We start from the raw sequence: 20,705 nt of genomic DNA on the forward strand, positions 1-20,705 counted from the left end.
ATGTATTTTTTAAATATCTTTAATAATATTTTACATATGTTGATAAAAAAATATATCTTTGATGTAAAATAACTTGTAATACCATAATTAGATTTTCTTAGAAACTTTGATTAAGAAGAGTTCGATATTTGCCGAAAATCAGTCTCTGTATGAATTAATTAGCCAAACTTGGAGCATTGGGGGAATAATTAAAATAATATACCATCCAATTCCTAAAGAGCGATAATTCTCAAACGGGATATTTTTCCCGACAATCACACCTTAATGCGTTACATCTCTTAATCCGTCCTATCAGGTTCGTCTTTCTGTAATCCACGGAGCTAATTAGAGGAAACGTTATTTAATCCCATTTAAGTTCAACCGGTTCGATGTCGCCGATAAACCGCGTCTGAAAAAAGCAGCCCTTTCCTCCGCGGCTGAGATAATTAATACGCGGGCATAAACAAGATGTACCGTTATAAAAACGCAAAGAGGCAGAGCGCTGCTAACGGCAACGTTCCAAGTCGGGCGGATGCAAATGAGCGGCGCGCACGCCACGATAGCCACACCTCGCGGGATTCGCACGGAAAGCCGCAAAGCGGCAACCCGACCGCTCGCAGGTTCAAATAGCCAATAGTTCGGTCTTTGCTTGCGGGGGCGAAAGGATAGAAGGGGATAAAAATTGTTACACGTCTGCGAGGGAAAATAAAGAAATAATTGCGAACGTCGGCGTCGTCAGTAGTGCGTTTTGCAAAATGCGATAAGCTGCGACAGACTCTCTGTATGAGCGTGTTTACTTTTTTTTTGTACTTTATACAGTACACTTTCACCATTCCTTCTCTTTCTCTCTCTTTCTTTTTTATAGATTCTATTAATATGCAACGTGAATCTTGAAAAAAATTAAAAATTTGTTGAGATAAATTGAAAAAAATCTTTTAATAATAAATATATTATGTATTAGAATAAATAAATATAAAAAAACTGGAAAAATACGATAAAATGTTATTGCATTTTGAAACGTGAGTGTAAATATATTTAGAATATTTATGTGCTTTATATTCTTACATTAATTTTCCAAAATATTCTACATTAATATGTCGATATGTAATGACAAGCAATTCAAGAAAATTGTTGGTAAACATCTCTCGTGAATCTGCTAAAAAGTCAAATATTAATACATTAATATAAAGTATGATTTTCGTATCGATATTGTACGATCATTTACGTTACATCTAATAGAATTTAATATAAATGTATATATCGCTGGCTTCGCACATTAATCGGTATATATTTCTATGCGTGTACTCGATTCACGTTATGACGGATGGTCATATTCCATTCACAATACAATTATGATTCGGTTAAATATCCTTTAATGCGTTTGAATAGCGCTATACACTTGTGACCACGTTCAAGTCACGATACGATTCCACGTTATGGTAATTTTTTAAAAACACTGTACATCGCATACATATGTTTACCATTATTACTTATAAATTTTAATATTATATTTTATGAAATTTATCAACGTGTGATCAATCAATGATGTAAAAAATATATAACAATCCAAAAGTAATTTAATACAACTAATATTAACAATGTGTAGAATGACATAATAATTTTTTTAAATATATATAAAATATTTTTTTATGGATATATATAAAAATATTATATATAAATTTTTTTGTATAAATATATAAAGCATGATGTGTGCATCTTGTCATAAATAAATCATCAAATAAATGTCTAACGATAATATTCGTATTTTTAAAAAAATTTATATTTATATAATATTTTGAACAAAAGTCATTGATTTTGCATTAACGAAAAGTATATAATTATAAGTACGTAGAAAAAGCGAACAGTTTGCCGTGTTTCTGGATTTTTAATTTTCATTTTGCAGACAAAGTAATCTGCAATACCGCCTCGAATAGTCGAATAGCCTATCGGAAATAGAAAAACGCATTATGAGAAGAGTATTAGACCGTTCAAAGTGCACTGCGCTTTGGAGAATCGGACTCTCACCCAATGTATCCTAAATGCACAGGCGACCGAATGTTTTGGAATATGCGAGTCGATAGTCGCAATCGTTGCGAATAGTGAAATCCTATTATCGCGCATATCGTTATATACGGTATTCTGCGTGAATTCGTAGAAAATTTTTCTTTTGGACCAACTGCACGATTCAGAATTTTACTATAAAAATGGTTCTTATGTATAAAACGCATTTAAAATTCAAATATTTAGAAATTCTCGATGTGTAAGGGAGTCGAACATTTAAGATCTCCAGCAAAATACTATCAAAAATTAAAAGGTAAAAGATTTTTAAAGATTATTATTTAATATTTTTAAAAAATTATTACATAGATTTTACTATTTTAAATTATATTTAAAAAAATAAAGAAAAATACACAGAGAAGCGTATTGTTAATTAATATAAAAGGAAATATTAGAGGGAAATTAATTTATATTAAAGGGAAATCTTAGTCATATATTTAATTTTATGAATAATGAAGATGTTTCCATTTAATATCAATGGAAGATGATTATTAAAAAAAAGCGTTATAATAAATACATATGTATCTCGAGAAAAGATTACAAAAAGACGTGAGCCAATGACGAGTCGCTATAACGAGGTTATATCGAGAGCTTTCTCAAAGAGCGAGCGGCTCATGTTTCAGAAGCGGTTGGAAGGAGGGATGGGGACAGAGGGTTCGGGGGTTGGTGCTGGCGATTGAAGTTTCGAGATTCGGTTCAAATTGGCAGCCGCTTAAGAGATTTCGCGGACGGGCGGGTGTAGAGGCTGTGCATAATGCGACCGGAGGTTTCCTGGCGCGTCGATTTCTCGTCGGCACCTCTCCTCTATGTATCCCCTACGTAGAGGTCCCCCCCCTTCCTCGTTCCGTCTTCCTTACTTTTACGTTTCGTCGTTCTCGTTTTCTTTTTTCTCCCTCCTCTTTCTCATTCGTGCCGATGCGTAATACTAGAGACGGTGTACGGTCGAGTGCGTCGCTTGTGCCGCCTGTATTTTACTTTGTGCCTGGTGCGTAAGAGGATTATGTCCTCTTTCTTTTCTTCTCTCGCGAGAGGGGGAGGGTGCTGTCTTCGTTCTGTCATTCTCTCTCTTTTTCTTTTTTTCCCTCTCCTGGGACACGAGATCGGATAATTGGAGAGAAAGAGAGAGTGACGGGACGAAGCAAAGCGGTGGAGGGGCGGAGGGTGAAAGAGAGGTAAGTGGTGGGTATGCTTCACTTTTCACAGGGGCGCCTTTGTTCCCTATTATCCGATGTGATTAGTCGATGATGCAGGTAAGCTACCGCGGGGGGTCCCCATTATACTTCTGACCGAACCACTCTCTCGCGAGCCGCGCGAGCCCCGACGTAGAATTGCGACCAGTCCTGCTACCGGTAGAGACTACCCTCCTTTCACTTTTCTTCTGTCTGCACCTTTTCTGTATCTCTCTTTTTCTCCCTTTTTTCTCCCTCTTCGATTCTCTGTGTATCTTCACGTTCCCTCTCTTGTTATCTCCCTACGGTGGCTGCGAGGCGTTCGGTATTTTCTTTTTTTTTTTTCTCGAACCACTCGACGTTTCCCTCTCTTTACATCGTCGCTTCGCTTTCTTCGTCCGACTCTTTCTACGTCTCGTGCCCCTTTTTTTTTCTCTCCGTCCTGCTCCCTCTCGACCGGTTGTCGGCAAATCGGGAGCCGCCGACCTGCTGTGAAATTTATACTGTTACCGTGCACCGCAACAATGATCGCAGCCTCCGCATTTTAGCACGCCCGATTTGTGTTATCGTTCGGGATTCCTTTCATCCTGCCACGAGAATTTACTTTGCGAAGTAATTAGACCGTGCCTCTCTCCCCGCACGTTATTATGTATAAAGAGATTATATATACAAGATGTTCCGAATGTATTCCTTCTCGACTATAGATTTTTTGCTCTCTCTCTTTCTCTCTCTCTCTCTCTCTAGTGTTCATATCAGTCTTTCTCCAACGAAAATTTGATTCAACACTTTCTTTCGGGGAAGCTTTTATTTCATTTAATATTGAATATTTTTATAAATTAAAATTTGCATAAAATCTTTACATTTTGAGCTTATTTATAATTAAACTAGAAATAAGATGTTATTTATTTTCATACCTGAAATTTAATTCTCTTTTTCCTCTGTTCTTCTCTCGTGAAAGATTTTTCAATTTCAATCATATAAAACTGTTGCTGTGTTTTGACATTTTTAAAAAAATTTCATTAAAAGATTTCCAGTTGAAAGAAAGTGTGTATCATGCTTAAAACATTCGATATATTGTAATCTCTGCAAACAGATATGCGAGTAATGCATTACGTATAATTAATTTATTTTTGATCAAAAGATATTAAATATTCACACGACATGAGATTTATTTTCGGATCGTGATATTTAAGTCGATAGCACGTATTTGCTTAATTATAGCCGTTTCTAATCTTAAAAGCATCATTGATATCACGAATTTCCAACGATGCGGAAATCACCTTCATTGCGAGGGGATGGGAAAATTGAATTACTTATACTAGGAAGAAGGGGAAGAAGGGAGCAGTATTGTTTGAGAAGAGGAATGCGCGATACTTACAGATAACGAGCGATTAACGACAGCTACAGTTTAAAAGCCAGGAAGGAGATAGAGAGAAGAGGAGAAGGACACAATGGCGACAAGAGGAAGGATAAACGAGGAGTCTGAGAGTCGTAGGACGAGGCGCCAAGGAGAAAAGGTGGCTGATTCCAGTGCCGGCTTTAATACCTTACATTAAGCTCGGGGAACGGACGACTAATTACGTGACGCCGTTCACAGTAAACGCGAATTAAAAGGAGCTGTACCGGGGTTTGTTTTCAAGTAAACTTTATTTTCAAGGGGCGCCAAGCCGCAAAATGCTTTCCGCAGTACGAAATGCCCACGATCTAAAGTAACGACGAAGATATTAAAATTAACGAATTTGATTTGCATCCGTATGTCGTTTTAAATAAATTCTTAATTTCGTAAACATAAAATCTAAATATCCGAGAATTTGTAATTATAATAAATTAACGTAATATGTGCTTTTTTTAAATATGAAATTAAAATTTTTTATCCTCATATTTGTAACATCATACGTCTTGAGACAATCAAAGCGTAAAGGTTAAAATCGTGTAAATAATAAATAAATTGCGAGATTAAATTATCACTCTTATTATTATTTTAAAAGCATGTGCTCTGTCGTGTTGTTGTCTGTGCATGGTTTTTTTCAGAGAGTATATCCTGTAGTACAATTTTATAAATATATAAAATTATTAGAATAATGGAAACTTCTCCTCTCTTCCCCTTTTCCTCGTCGTTTAAATTTCGCCTTTTATTTTGCAACGTGGCTTTACGTAGCTTTGATGCTGAACTTTTCACACATTTGCATAGATGATATCATAAAAGTTACTTCTCTTTCATTAAAAAGAGACGTCGCTCGGAATAAGTTGCGCACATATGACAATATCGCGGCGGGAGATAACGCGATATTGCGCTTAATAATGGCGTTTTCACGTTTCGACTAGCAGAGAAGGGCCACGATCTACACTTTGAGGTATAGTGGGGATTGTGTTAATGGACGAGGGTGGGTATATTCCCTAAGGACAATCGTAGCGGTCAAATTAGGCAACTTTCGTGAATAGCCTCGGTGTGGTTTTCTGCCAAGAGCAGGAAATACGAAGTGTTGAGGCGTTTCCGAAACCATCTCGTTCACATTCATTTGGAGAATAAAATCCTTTAGAATAAAAAAAAGTAACTATATATATATATATATAGTTACTTTTAATAATAAATAATAAATATTACATCCTTTATTTAATATTTATTCTTACTATTCACATAATAAATAATATACAATAGTTATTTTATGCTCCTGAAAAAACGTGTGTAATTTGTTTATTACTTATATTAATGTTGCAATAATTTTTCTTAATAATTTTCAACACGATATTATTTTCCAATTATTATGGAAATAAATAATAAAATAGATTTGCGTGTTATTTAACTGAAATTATCATTATTTGTATTGTTAATAAAACGTCTTTAACATAAAAATTACATTTTGCTGAAATTTAATTATATTAATTAAGATTTAAAAGATCAATGAAAGTTTGCATGAAAAATTTGTGCCAATTGCTATTTTCGCATGTTAATAAAACATTATCTATAACTTTAATTATATGTTTAATATTTAATGATATGCGAATAGTTGAAAAATTGATACGTCATTATTTCTGCAAAATACAAAATATTTCATAATGACTTTCGTAAATACGAGTAAAATGTGAACGGATATCGAATTATTAAGCGCACAATTAAAAATACACGTACGCATTTATTTTAATGCATGATTAATTAAACAGTAAACTATATAGCAGCGTATATCGCATTGTATTACGTATGAGTAAATTTTTAACTCTCTTCTCGAGTTAAAATGTATCGTAAAATATGGTATCGCGCGACACATCCATTACTTTTTATATATAAAATTTATTTACATAATTTACTGCTCTTTTGAAACGTACACTTCATTGGATGATATCGTAGGATTTCTTAACGGATATTTGTACAATGTAAGGAATTATATTTTTCTATTTTTATACAAGATGTCAGACAAGCTTTTTTTTAAACAGAATTTTTAAACAGAATTTTTTTTTAATTTTTGGCTTTCGTTCTTAAAAGTTTATAATTGATTTCTAGAGAGATTCTATTAAAATATTGGAATATTTGCATTTCCGTTGTTAACTCATAAAATTTATGTCCTTTTTATTTTCAATCGCTTTAGAGATCATTGATACTTGTTAAATGATTAATATTTTTGCCAAAAATTAAAAATTAATTCCGATCGAAATAACAGAATCAGTAGATGAGCTTTTTGAAAATTTCATGGTATGTAATTTTTTTTTCATTCGCTCATATGTCTATACATAAATATATCATTCGGACTTGATGGAAACCATTCGGTTGAACATTTTTTTTTAATTATTTCTCTAAATAATGCACTATATATTTCGAATCCATCCTTCGCAAAAAGGAGCTTGCTTGGCGTATAATTTTTATCGCGTTTCATCGCCATTAATATTACACTCCGCTAAATGTATTTCGTGAATAATGCACGATTAACTTGGTTACCATTCTTCTCTCGCGGTTTTCCGTTCACCCGGCGTATTTTCCCCGCGCAAATATTCCGTTTATCCCTCTTTCGTCCGCTCTCTTCTCTCCTCCTTTTTGCTTTCCGATCCGAGCTCTTTGAAGGAAACCCAAAAAATTCTGTCATGAGATCAGGGCCAAAACGAGAGACCATGTAAAGTTGCACAGCTTCGACCCGCGCATAATGGAGATGCGGAAGATCGAGTTTACGTGCGTAACGCACATTCGCGTGCAATAATATCCCGGATTTTCGTCGACAAGAGATAGCTAGACAGGAATGGGAGAAGTGGTGTCTCTTTTGGGGACCGAGATGGAGCCTGGCGATGATTACACGCGCGAAAGAAATAAAAAGCGAAACGAGGATCTCTGAAAGAAGGGAAAAGACAGAAAGACGGCGAGGTATATATGTTTTAAGAGGGTAAAATGGAGGATCGGGATGGGAGGAAAGAGATATTCTGCTGTGCGGTCCGGTCTCCGTGATATTGTCGGCTGGCTAAATGAAACCGCACGTGAAAAACTGACGAGAAAGAGGTGCCAGAGCGCTTCTCCCGCGTCGAGTCTCGCAGTCTCGGCGCCTACACGCGATCGATCCTCTCTTTCTCTCCTTCTCCGCCTTTCTCGCCAGCCACACGCCCGCTCAATGATGTTTTCCATTTAATTTCGAAAAATGCTACGGGCGCGTTAGGAAAGTAATATCGCGATGCACCACGTTTCGTTTCTCTCGATGACGGCATTTGGAAGAGAGCGCGAGCTCTACTATTCTCCGCGTTTAACTCTAGAACTGACGAACCGACGTATAATGGATCTTCGTATTTTCATATGTTATTACTTTCCACTCCTTTTACATTCTTGTAGGTAAAAGTCGCGTACATTGTATTCTAGATGCCCTGTATCTTCTTTCATATCTGACGGTAAATCTTAAATGTGACATATCAAGGTGTAAGCGTATTGCGATATGTAATTAAAATGTCGACAACTCGAATAAGCAATGCAAAATTTGACACAGAAAAAAAGATTTGAGAATTATTGATAAAAAGAGAAATTTTTCGAATTGAAAGATGTATATAATATAAAAAATAATAAATATTGGATGTATTAAAAATTTCCCTTGTGCAATTTCGAGTGAGAAGAATATTGTGCGCCAACAATAGCAGAAAATTGATACGATTTCTTTGGAAATTGCAAAAATCGCGTTCGGAAAGCGAACGGTCGGAAATAAAGAAATTTGGCGAATCGTCGATTTTACGGCGCGCGAAAGAGGAGGCCATTCTCTTATTTCCTCTCTGCGGAGCGCGCAGCGCGGTTGACCGTCAGTGAAAGAGCGTTCATCGCGGAAACGAAAACTCGAATCGTTAAACACGCACGAACACAAACACGCGGCAGGGTCCGCACGCACGCTCGAGGAGAGCGGTGCGGGGGAACGACGGGATTGTGGCAGCGGGGAGGAAACGAGCGGTGGCAAGGGGAGGAGGGGCGAGGGGGAGGTGTGGGATGGCACGATCGATCGGGTGGCTCTCGTTGCCTCCGGTTCAAAGAAAAGCCGGCGCGCGGAATCGGACGGGCGCGGTAGGTAAAGCTTGTATACGCGCGACATCCGGCTAATCAGAAAATGTAGGAGCGCGGGAGACTAATAGAGAGTGAAAAGGCATCAAATAAACAAACACCGGGTGGCGCGGATCGAGGGGCGGAAAGGCGCGAGGGGTGAGCGAGGAAAGAGAGCGAAGGAGATGAACAGAGAAAAAGGTAGCGGAAGGAGAGGAGGGCGGAAGTGGAGCGAGAAGGAAGGGAATAGGGACAAACGGAGATAGCGAAAGTAGATAGAGCGCGAGACGAGTCAGCCTGGATGGTAGTCGACAAGAAAGATAGAGATAGAGCGAGCGAGCGAAAGAAAGAGAGGGGGTCAGATCAAGAGAACGACTGAGAGATGTCGAAACTGAGGAAAAGCGAAAGGGAGAGGGAGAAAAAGGGTGAGAGAGAGAAAGGGATCTCGGTATCGCGCGAGAGGGAAAAAAGCCGATGGAAGGGATAGAGAGAGAAGATAAGCTGCTCATAGTCGAGGCAAGACGCAGCGAGAGGCGAGGGTGAGATAGGGCTATTAGGGTTGGCTATAGGCGCCGCCCCGGCTATTAGAGGGTTGTTTCACCCCTCGTCGGTGAAACACCGCATGGTATAGCGGTAACGCGACGTATATGTGTGTCTCATCGTCCTCGTCCTCGTCCTCATCGTTGTCGTCGTCGTCGTCCTCCTCGCCCTCGCTTCCCCTTCCACCCTATTCCTCTTTCTCGACGTGTGAGATCGCGTACAACGAGCGCGCATTCGCGATTCGACGAGGAGAGTGTGCGGTTTCTGCCGGTAAACGCGCGTGTACGTGAATACACACGTGCGAGGAGGGACGCGCACGTGTGCACACGCGTGTGGCCGAGCCACGGTTACCACGGCAACGGCAGTGCTTGCGGGAGGAGATGCCTTTAATAGGTATCTCTTTGGTGGAGATGGACCCGCTAGCTTACACGTAAACGTTTCGCCGTATGCGTGTTTGTGATGGTGCGCCCGCGCCCCAACTATGTGTATATCCCGTCGCACACAATAATCATCTTCTTCACTTACAGATTTTTCAACAAAAATCTTGACAATTATAAACATGAATTTCTCTAGATTTCTTCCATGGGAATTATGAATGATTAGAATTAAATATGTCGACGATGTATCTCTTGATTTGATTTTTATTGAAATAAACTTTTAGTTGAAATGTACGTGTAACACACTGGAGATTAATTGTTAAGCAAAATTATTTAATTTATCATGTTGCAGAAGGATTTTTTTCCTTCCATTTTTATAAAAGTATCTTTCCAATTATTTCAAGTCATTCTATGTCCTCAGAATTATTGCTGATGGAAAATAATTATTGTTAATTTTAAATAGATTGTGAGAAGCATGTTGATAGTCTTCCTTAGACCACTGCTATTAATGTACCATTTTACGCGCTTTCGCGCTCATGCGAGAATCGTAAGCGGACGTAACGCGGAACATATCGAGGAGTACAGCACCTTTCTACAAGGTGGAAAGAATAGTGATGGTAGAGATGGTTGCGGCCACCCTTGCAAACGTCCTCTTTTCTATATATCGGCAACTTTCTCTCTCTCTCTTTCTCCTCGTTTTCGCTGCGTCGTCTGGCCACCTCTCTCCTTTTCTACTATTTGCCCGCTCGGTCTGTCGGCGATAGAAGGTGGTGGAGTCATGGCGCGCCGTGTTCAGCGTGTGTACCGTTGAAACGCGCGCTTGCATGCGCGCGCGTGCGTGTTTGTTTGTATGTGCGTATACGTACGTGTAGATTCGTGGGTGGTGCGCAAGAGGAATCGCGGTAGAAGGGCAGGATGAGAGAGACGGAGGACGGGGAAAGAGGGAGAGAGAGAAAGAAAGAGAGATAGAAAGATGAGGAAGTTGGAGGATGACGGATGTGGAGTACGCGGGGGATGGAGATACATCGGTATGTATTTCAGCAAAGCTGCCGTTCGAGGCGGGGAGCGAAGAGGATGCGGGGGAAAAGAGGGTGGCCTGGATGGGGAAGGAGAAAGAGGGAGAAAGAGAGAGAGAGAGATGTTGCGGCGAGAGTGCGAGAGGAAAAAGAAGAGAGAAAGACGGAGAAAGAGGGAGGAAAAGCGACGACGACAACAGCGGTGGCGACGACGACAACGACGACAGCTCGTCTAAATGCTAATAGCTTTATCGACTGGAACTCAAAGTCCTCGAGTTTCGATTCTTGCACCACCTTCTCTCCGCACCCCTGCTCCCCCCTCCCGCCGTCCCTCCGCCCCTTCCGCTCACAGCATCCGTCGTCGAGAGCCGCGATCCGCATTCCGCACGTTCGCGTTTCCGCACCTCCTCTCTCGTCGCCCACCACGTCGTCTCCCGTTTTCCGCCCCCCGGTTTCCCCTGTCCTTTTATTAAGCCGCGGGTTACCCGTACGCGCGGCTTTTACATAAACGGGGGAGGATATGTATCCGAGGCGACCGAGGGCGGGCTTGTTCTCTCGCTGGCGGATACGCCCGACACCACGCGCCGCCGTCGTCGCCGTCTTCGCTTACCTTTTGCCCCGGGTACGCACCTTGTTTGATATCGCGTAGCCGCACGCTTGATAAATATGCACAAGCGTAGCACGAGCTTGTCACCGGCGCCAAGGCTGGGCTAGTTGTTCGCCCACGACGTCGCTCACAATTTCTCATCACCTTCGGCGAAGTTGCCTTTTTAAGAAAATGTCGAAACTATGCTTGTACACATTAGTATAGTTTAAATCTTGTTAACGGGGAGGAAAAAGTCTTCGCGTTTTCTCGAACGTATCTCGAATTATTTCAGCTTACGTGAAACGATAATTTTAATATTGTTTAAATTTACCTGTAAGATTTATATTTCGTTTCCAATCGGAAAGGTGACGTTTAAACCAATGTTTTTCCACGTCGGAAGTTAAGATTTATTTTCGTCCATAGAATTATACAAATATCTTACTAGCGGGAAAATTTCGCGGAGCAACTCTTCCGGAGCGCCGGTTAAAGAAAAAACAGCATATGATATCAAGCTTGTACTTCCACCTTCTTACCATCGATGTTACTCTCGTTCGTCCCAAGCTATGAATAAATGCATTCTCATAAACTTCGCTATTGCAACGTAATTACGCTCAAGGGTGAAATATCTCTTGTATGCGTATCCATCGCGATGGCGGAGTTTACGATGCGGTAAACGAGTCTGCGCGCGCGAATTCGATGCAATATTTTTGTTTCTAATTAGTAAAGTCGGCGAGATATGTGTGTGTGTGTTAAAAGCTGAGTATTTGCTCGCGTGGATTATTTCTCTTCGGCGGATATCGCCGTACAAAAGGATACGTATCGGCGGAGTATCGTTAAGCTAACAACGATAGAGACCATGTGAATGAAGCTTTTTCCAAGATCTATTACAGAGATTGGCTGTCGTGTATCCTGGCGAATGGCGCGCATCTTTCTCTCTTGCGCCCGATATTATTCGTAACGGGACAGAGACTGATATATTTCGGATAGCGAGCGTAGCGGGGTAAAGGTAATATCGATGCGGGAACGCGGCCCACAATGGAGCAACTGATCCTTTTAATAGATTCTGATCAAAGACCGACGAATGCGGCTGAAGGTATATATGTGGCCTTTGCGCCAGATACTCTCTGTTCTGATAATAGAGATAACATAACTCATCGAGCGCATGCCAGAAAAACGCCATCGCAGCAGGTAGACGAGCGTTACAATGAATGTGGAAATTCCACTGTGATTATGCGTGGCTGCGTGTATGTGCGATGCGACGAGCATATTGTTCTCGGTATGTTCAATACGCAATTGTGATATATCTGAATATTGGAGCGTCGAGCGAGAGCGTATCTCTATTTTTTTGTACGCGCGAAATAGTTCTCGCAATGGAACGGATATTCGTCGCACTTAGTTAATTAAAAGTATCTGATGGAAAGATACCGCGTCTTTTATTTGTAGCATAATTAACGATAATAATCTAACAAAAACAGAAAAGTTAAGATTATATTGTGAAGAATGAAAAAGATAAAATTTAATATAATTTAAGAAAATACTAGAGACGAAGATTTGATGAGATTTTGAAAAATAATAAAAATTAAAAAGAAGGAGATCGTGTGTGTGAAAAACGAGAATATATTTTATATTTTTTAAGATGCATTGTCAAAGTTGAAGGATTAAGTGATTAAATAATAACGTCTCTTCCTTTCACTTAGTTTGATTATCTTTATTAAAAGGCGACGTTAATCTTTTATTGCATAGAAACTTGCCGCGTGCAGATGTTGATTGTAATTGATCCTAATCAGCTAGGGGAGAAGCGATGATACAGCCGCCTTAGGCGTCAAATTTTCAATGCTACTGGATTTCAAGTATATATTATGAATACAAAGAAAATCGCGTTTTAAAAGTTTCTAGCTCAAATTGAATTTTTTTAAAAATAATACTTTTAATTAGAAAAGATAATTTGTTATTCCTGTTGAAAGCAATTTGTTCTTTCCAACAATAAAAAAAACCATATTATTTAAAGAAACAATCACACTAGTGCATTTAAATTTTATCTAAAGATTGAATATTTTTGAAAGATATATTAACATAAAGTAGCGTTTTTTCTTTTATAAAGAATGCTATATGCTGTTTTTCAAATTAGCAGATAGCTTTCTTGAAAAAGGGATTGCACTAAAAAATTGAGTAGGAATGGATGAAATCAATTGTAAGCGAAAAGTTTTTCCGCACGTCTGCCGATTATCGATGTATATAAATATTTGTACCGAGGGTTGCGAATGAATTAGCGACCTTACTGGCGGTGTCCCGGGGATGTGCGCGCATTTCACCCGGGAGCGGACACCCTCGACCAAGCGAAAATGGTCGCGTGGCCACGAGCGTACCTCTAATTATCGATAACAGTCGAAAAGCGAGGGGCTCTCGCGAGAGAGCGACGATGACGACGGTGAGGGTGAGCACGCGGAAGGGGTGCGGAAAGGTGCGGGAACAGGGAGAGGAAGGACGGTCGGATCTGGAACTGGGCTGGAGAGGAAGAGGGAAGGGTGGCGCGGGAGGTTGGGTGGTTTCGATGGGCCCCGTCGAGGAACCCTTCAGTTATTCTAAACAACAAAGACCCGCCGGCGCAGCCTCCGCGAGCGGCGTATCCGCTTCCCCGGCAATCATTTACTCTTGCTGGAGGCCATCGCTTCGTTACAATGGCCAAGTTATCCATCCACTCCGGCTACTTGCCCGGGAAACGACCACCGCCCCGGGCCGGCAGCACTCGTCTTCTCTCCTCATCGCCTTCCGCATTTCCGCATCGCGAGACTCGCGGGAGAGAAAGAGAGAGAGAGAGAGAGAGAGAGAGGCGCGAGGGAAGGAAATTGCACGGAGGAGAGAAAGAGACGGGAGATCGGCAGCGCACACACGTACTCTTGCCCGAGCTATTTTCGTCCTCGTTCGTTACTTTGTACGTCGCTCGAGATTGCTCTCGACCATTCCCGTAAATCATCCCCTGATCTCCTTGACAAGAATTGTCACTGCCGGCGGGTATGCGGAACAATCGCTCTTTTTGCTAACGAATGAATGAATTACGCTTGCTTCGCGATAGAGCGTATTGTCTACATCTCGCAGATTCGTTCGCGGCGACGTATTTTCTGACTTTTTGTGACTTTGATCGCTCGAATCGCCGGGTCTAATGGTTATCAAAGAGTTTAATTCGTTGTCCGATTTCTCGAATATCGAGCATCCATAATTGTTACATTAATTCCACATCTTGTACAATAAGGCAATTAAAAAAATTTTTTTTTGAAATTTAATCAAACATCATATTCAATTTTTCGATAATTACAAATAAATATAGCAAATTAGATCTTAAAGTAAAGTTGTATTAATATGCAATTTATGTGAAATTAAGCAGGAGAAAAATATTTTGCTCAATACGTTACAATTATATAGCTTTAATTAAAAAGCGCGATTTTATGATATATTTACTCTCTACGCGAAATATGTACATCGAAATAATCGTTATTCTTTTATCACGATGGAGTACAATGATGAAGGAAAAAGAGATATAATAGCAACCGAAGAGAGTTGTAATAGCATCGAGTGGTTATAAGCCGATTATCCGAAGAAGACGGTAACGAAATGTTTTTATACATTTAATGGAAAGATTTATTTATGTCGGATATATTTTATATTATAAGCGCTTATATCCGCTATATGCGCGGTAACAACAATCTGATGCCAACTCGACGATAACTCTTCGTGTTTACGCATAATACACGATATCATCTCTCTCCCTCTCCCTCTCTATCTCTCTCTCCCCTCTCCTCTCGCTTTCTTTCCCCTTCTCGACTTCAGGTTGATATTAGAAATCTTGTGACCTTTGAAAGAACTCATTATGTGTTACCTCTCGGCAGGATCGACATGTAAAACTACACGGTGTCTCGGACATGCATCATTCTCGTTTTCACGAGAAGACGGTAATTTTGCCAACGCTAATATTATTCCCGGATTATGCGTATATTGTTACATATAAATCAAGGTAATAACGGGCGGCCCCGAATGCCGCATTAATTTTTACAACAGTCGGATGGAATTGCGTTAAATTAACTCTGTTTCAAACTCGCGCTCGTAAAATGAATTTTTTTATAATTCGGCAGAGCGCACCGGTAATATCTCGACGTTCCGCAAATGCGGTTCTCGGGTTCGCGTTTCCGCGCTTGTAATTCGTTCGTGCGGCGCGGCTCGTTTCATCGACGTTGTTTTATTTCGAGCGACGAGCGCGGTGCCTGCGAACGCGAATCGCGAGTCCTATCCTTTCGAGGCGATTTTCGGCATTTTCGATGAGATTTAAGCGGTCCTTTTTTTCCCCGAAACGCGACGCGTTTCCCGCAAAATTCTCCCCATCGAAAGATGAATGCTGAAACATGCTTTATTTTGTCAAGAGTGCACAAAACACGAGCGGTTTCTAAAGCCGCACACGGGGATTATTAGAGAAGTACGATGCGCGCGGCGTGGTTCGCTTTAGCATGAAACTGACCTTTCTACATACATAGAGTAGACTGTCGCGGTAAACTGCACTTTAATACGGGCAGGACGGCTTAAACGATATTGAAGCGAAATCCTGTAAGCTCTTGAAACATTTAACGTCATTATGAAACATCTGTAGAGCAGCGCTCGCGCGGGGAGGCTGCAGTTAGTCTCACTTAACCGATAATTTGTAAGCCACTTCAGTGTTATCATAAAATTTGCCGGACAATCTCGTCCAATAGGTTTGTTGATTTTCTCCGGTAATTTAACTGTCTGCCTCCTGAAACAACAAACAAGATTCGAATCATACCTCGTGCGAATGTTAATTTAACCTTTTACACTCGCGAGGAACGTGCAAACTTTCACATTACGTTGCACATCGGATATATTCGTCCGACTGTTGTCTGGATGTTTTTACTAAGGATTCTTCGAAGACGCGGTGTATCATGAGTGTATATTGTAAGTGGTGGAAGGTGGTTTTCGTCTTCTTTGTGCTATCCTTTTTTTAATCGGGATTTAACAATGGTAGGTCTTCTATTTCTGAACGATTGTTTCCTTCGCTCACGTTAACGAGAGTTAAAATTGGCTTATCAGTAATCGTTAATTTTAATTTTCACACGAAAACGATAATTTTAATAACTGAATATTTTCTTTACCAATCGAAAATCTTTCATCTTTCCGCACTTTTAATTAATATTAGCGATACAAGAATTGCGATGTGGAAATATTCAATCATTTCCAGTCAAGAGCGATATATAAATGCGAGCGATGCATTTAATTAATCCCACAAATACCAAAGATGATATCGCATTTATTCGAAGTAAAAAAAACCTTTTTCACTCAGCGTGGATCGTTTAGCTGCAAATCCCGAGTCGCGCGACATGTGGCGTTGGAACGACCATATTTCGAGCGCGAGTGGTTAAAATCGAGCGTAATATCGTTACAACTGCGCGAGAATGCAATCGCCGGTGCATCGATCCCGTCATATCCCGCGATGATTGCCGCGAAACCAATCGCGCAGGTGAAACGTCCGTCGAACAAGCGAGCGCTCTTTAATTTCGCGTTTCGCGCGCGTGTCACATCGCGTTGCACCGAGCGCTCCGATTTTGACAACCCATTCACGAAGGAGTCAAAACACGTCCCGAGAGGGGCGTCATCGCCGACTTTGTCGGTCGGTATGATCGATAAGATCGATGAGATGCCAGGGCGGATGCATTCGATGATCGGCGACGAGTTTCGGGCGAGATGCGATCTCTTCTCCCAGCGAATCCACCCTCGGTCGCAGTCCGGGCCATTAAAAGGGCGAAAGATGTCCCAGAAGGGATATTGCACGCGCGCTCGGGCTTTGCTCTCTCGAATAGCTCGCGACCGTGCGGGATAGATGGATGGACGCTGTCGCACCTACGACACCCGCGGCACTCTTCGGTGGTTTTGCTTCGGTGAGCCCACATGTCGTCGTTAACGTCGGAGAGGCGAGAATGGAAGCGGGACTCGCGCCCCGATCGACCGCTGAACGCTAAAGATGTATCGCTCTGTTGGAGGAAATTCTCGCCGGGCTGGATGATGCGACATTTATCATCAATTAATTCGTAAACGTCCCAAATGTCTTTATTTGTGCACATGGGATTTGTTATTTGAAAAGAGATCTTTCAGAAATTTTTTAATACAACAGATCTTATTATTTAATATGCGTACATATGACGCTGACAATTTACATGTTTATTATATAATATGAATAGAAATAAAAACATTACGTATCTCTAAAAATGGAGATTTATAGAGCGGGATTTATTTTTAACCGCTGTAAAAGCAGTATAATGATTATTCAATACATGATATTGCAATACAGATCAGCGCAAGAGTTATTCAGTTGAATTGCAAAATTTTCGAAAATCTCTTTTCATTACACTGTAAAATTTCTCTGAAGTTTGTTATGTTTTATTTTAAATGTCGACGAGTTATACTATATTTCCGAATCTTTGTATCCCATATAATTTTATTTACTTTTTTATATTGAATTAGTTTTTATGCATGTTGTGTATTACGTATATTGTATTTGTGTGAATTGTTTAATTTATCGGCATACCGATCTTTCATTTCGAGTGATTAAAATTCGATTTGTATCTCTCACTTTAGCTAGTATTTTGTAGAAATGAATAGAATAGATAATTAGTCGGGTGAATAAATAAATTGATAAATAAGCGACCGAAGAGAAACCGAGCAATAATAAAAAGCGTAAAATATATCTTGCGTGTGGGCACGCATTGTCGGTCGTGTAATTGGTGTGAAATTTTTCACTACGCAATGCTACAATAATTGTTGGACGTTGGTCAGTTTAACGCCTGAAACCAATCGCCGATAATAAAATTGCCATACAGTATTTCACGGAAAAAAAATACCATTCGAGAATTGTATCATCAAACCATTTGACGAATGAATATGTGGGTCATATGTATCGATTATATATCGTGATAGTCCGACTTATACATAGATATGTGTATATGTGTATATTGTTCACAATATATAGTTTATTATAAATAATTGCCATTAAAAATAATTATAACAATTTTTAGTTTTTTTAAAAGCGGAGTTTACAATTTATAGTTTCGGACGATACAAATAAATTCTTTAGATTTCTCATTTTAATATACACAAAAAAATTTCGATCATATTTTATGGCATAAATACAATTTCTCAAATGTTTATTAAATTATTTCTTTAACTTGTATTATTAGTGAATAAGATTATATAGAAAGGTAATATGTGGAATAGTTTTCGGGAAAGAAGAAAGAGGGAAAAAGAGAAGGATAAAAATCATGAATTCTTAAATTGATAAACAGTAAAGACAAAATCTTGTTTGTGAAATAAGTTCTCTATATTTCCCATTTTAATATACAAAAGAAAATTTCAATCATATTTTATAGCATAAATACAATTTCTCAAATGTTTATTAAATTATTCCTTTAACTTGTATTATTAGTGAATAAGATTATATAGAAAGGTAATATGTGGAATGGTTTTCGGGAGAGAAGAAAGAGGGAGAAAAAGAAGGATAAAAATCATGCATTTTTAAATTGATAAACGGTAAAGACAAAATCTTGTTTGTGAAATAAGTTCTCTATATTTCCCATTTTAATATACAAAAAAAAAAATTTCGATCATATTTTATGACATAAATACAATTTCTCAAATGTTTATTAAATTATTCCTTTAACTTGCATTATTAGTAAATAAGATTATATAGAAAGGTAATATGTGGAATGGTTTTCGGGAGAGAAGAAAGAGGGAGAAAAAGAAGGATAAAAATCATGAATTTTTAAATTGATAAACGGTAAAGACAAAATCTTGTTTGTGAAATAAGTTCTCTATATTTCCCATTTTAATATACAAAAAAAATTTCGATCATATTTTATGACATAAATACAATTTCTCAAATGTTTATTAAATTATTCCTTTAACTTGCATTATTAGTAAAGAAGATTATACAGAAAGATAATATGTGAAACAGTTTTCGGAAGAAAAAGAGAGAAAGAAAAGGATAAAAATCATGAATTCTTAAATTGATAAACAGTAAAGACAAAATCTTGTTTGTGAAATAAGTTCTCTATATTTCCCATTTTAATATACAAAAAAAGAATTTCGATCATATTTTATGGCATAAATAAAATTTCTCAAATGTTTATTAAATTATTCCTTTAACTTGCATTATTAGTAAATAAGATTATACAGAAAGATAATATGTGAAACAGTTTTCGGAAGAAAGAGGGAGAAAGAGAAGGATAAAAATCATGAATTCTTAAATTGATAAACAGTAAAGACGAAATTTTGTTTGTGAAATGCATTCGGGAAATCTATGAGGAAACGCGTTTTATTTTTCTACTATAGCGGTACAACTGCCTGATTCGAGCATGCACGGGGATGGTAGAATCTACTCGTTGATGGCTCCGGATCTTCCTCCGAGAAACGGGATCGAAATAAAGTACGGAAAGGTATCGAGGTGGCATGGCAGAACGAACGAGAATGCGACGTATCCGTCGTATCGGGCCTATTTATGGCGCTACTTGTCACCGCGGTGGATTTCGTCGCTGTGAAATTTTGCCGGCTATGGTTCCGTGCGGAACGAGAAGAATAAGAGATAACGTATACTCGTTTATACATTCGGCATGAAATCTTTGAGAGAAGAAAACGTAAAAAAATTGATGTCAGGATAAAGAGAGCAATATCTACAAGAAAATTGCGAAAAAAATATACGTCTCTAGTTGTATGGGATTACAACAATGATGATAAATTTTCAATACTATCTCTAGTTTTGTCGATTTTTGAATCGGAATTGATGCGATTGATTTCATTCTTGAATATCACATTACGTAATTAGTTTGAAAATTATTTTAGGTAACGACTTCGAAGAAGTATGTATGTGATAATATATGAATCTCTACTATAGAAATGCGCAAATTTGAAATAATGTTAATGGCGCTTGTCTGAATTAAAAATTAATTTAAGATTTAATTTTTATATTGAGATATTTTTTTAATGTTGAAATTGAAAAAGTTGCAATAGATGATATATATTAATTGAAAAATCTAAATTTGTGACTAACAATAAGTGTAAAGAAATATATATATCGAAATATATATTCTCACGATATGTTTTCTAAGAAGTTATCTATTACGTCGATGATAAAAAATGCAAAATAATTTCACATACATATACTTGCGCAATGAAATGATTTGTATATGAATATTTCGTTATTAGTCTGTCAGCTTGATAAAGCTGAAAACAACGGTTCATTCGTGCAACAGCATTCTAGAAACCAACGACGGCTATCGCGTCATTTTGCGTCGCGAGTTTGCGTAGCCACCCTATACAGACTCTACTTGTCACCCTGACAACGTGTGTCCAAGAGAAGCCGCTTGAAAAATGTCCTTTTTCTCGGAGGAGGTAGAATCACGGTGTCGGATCAGCCGGACTGATCTACGTAGAGAAGAGGAG

The sequence above is a fragment of the Camponotus floridanus genome, unplaced genomic scaffold (assembly GCF_003227725.1).
Source record: "Camponotus floridanus strain SB8 unplaced genomic scaffold, Cflo_v7.5 scaffold71, whole genome shotgun sequence".
Classification (NCBI taxonomy): Eukaryota; Metazoa; Arthropoda; class Insecta; order Hymenoptera; family Formicidae; genus Camponotus; species Camponotus floridanus.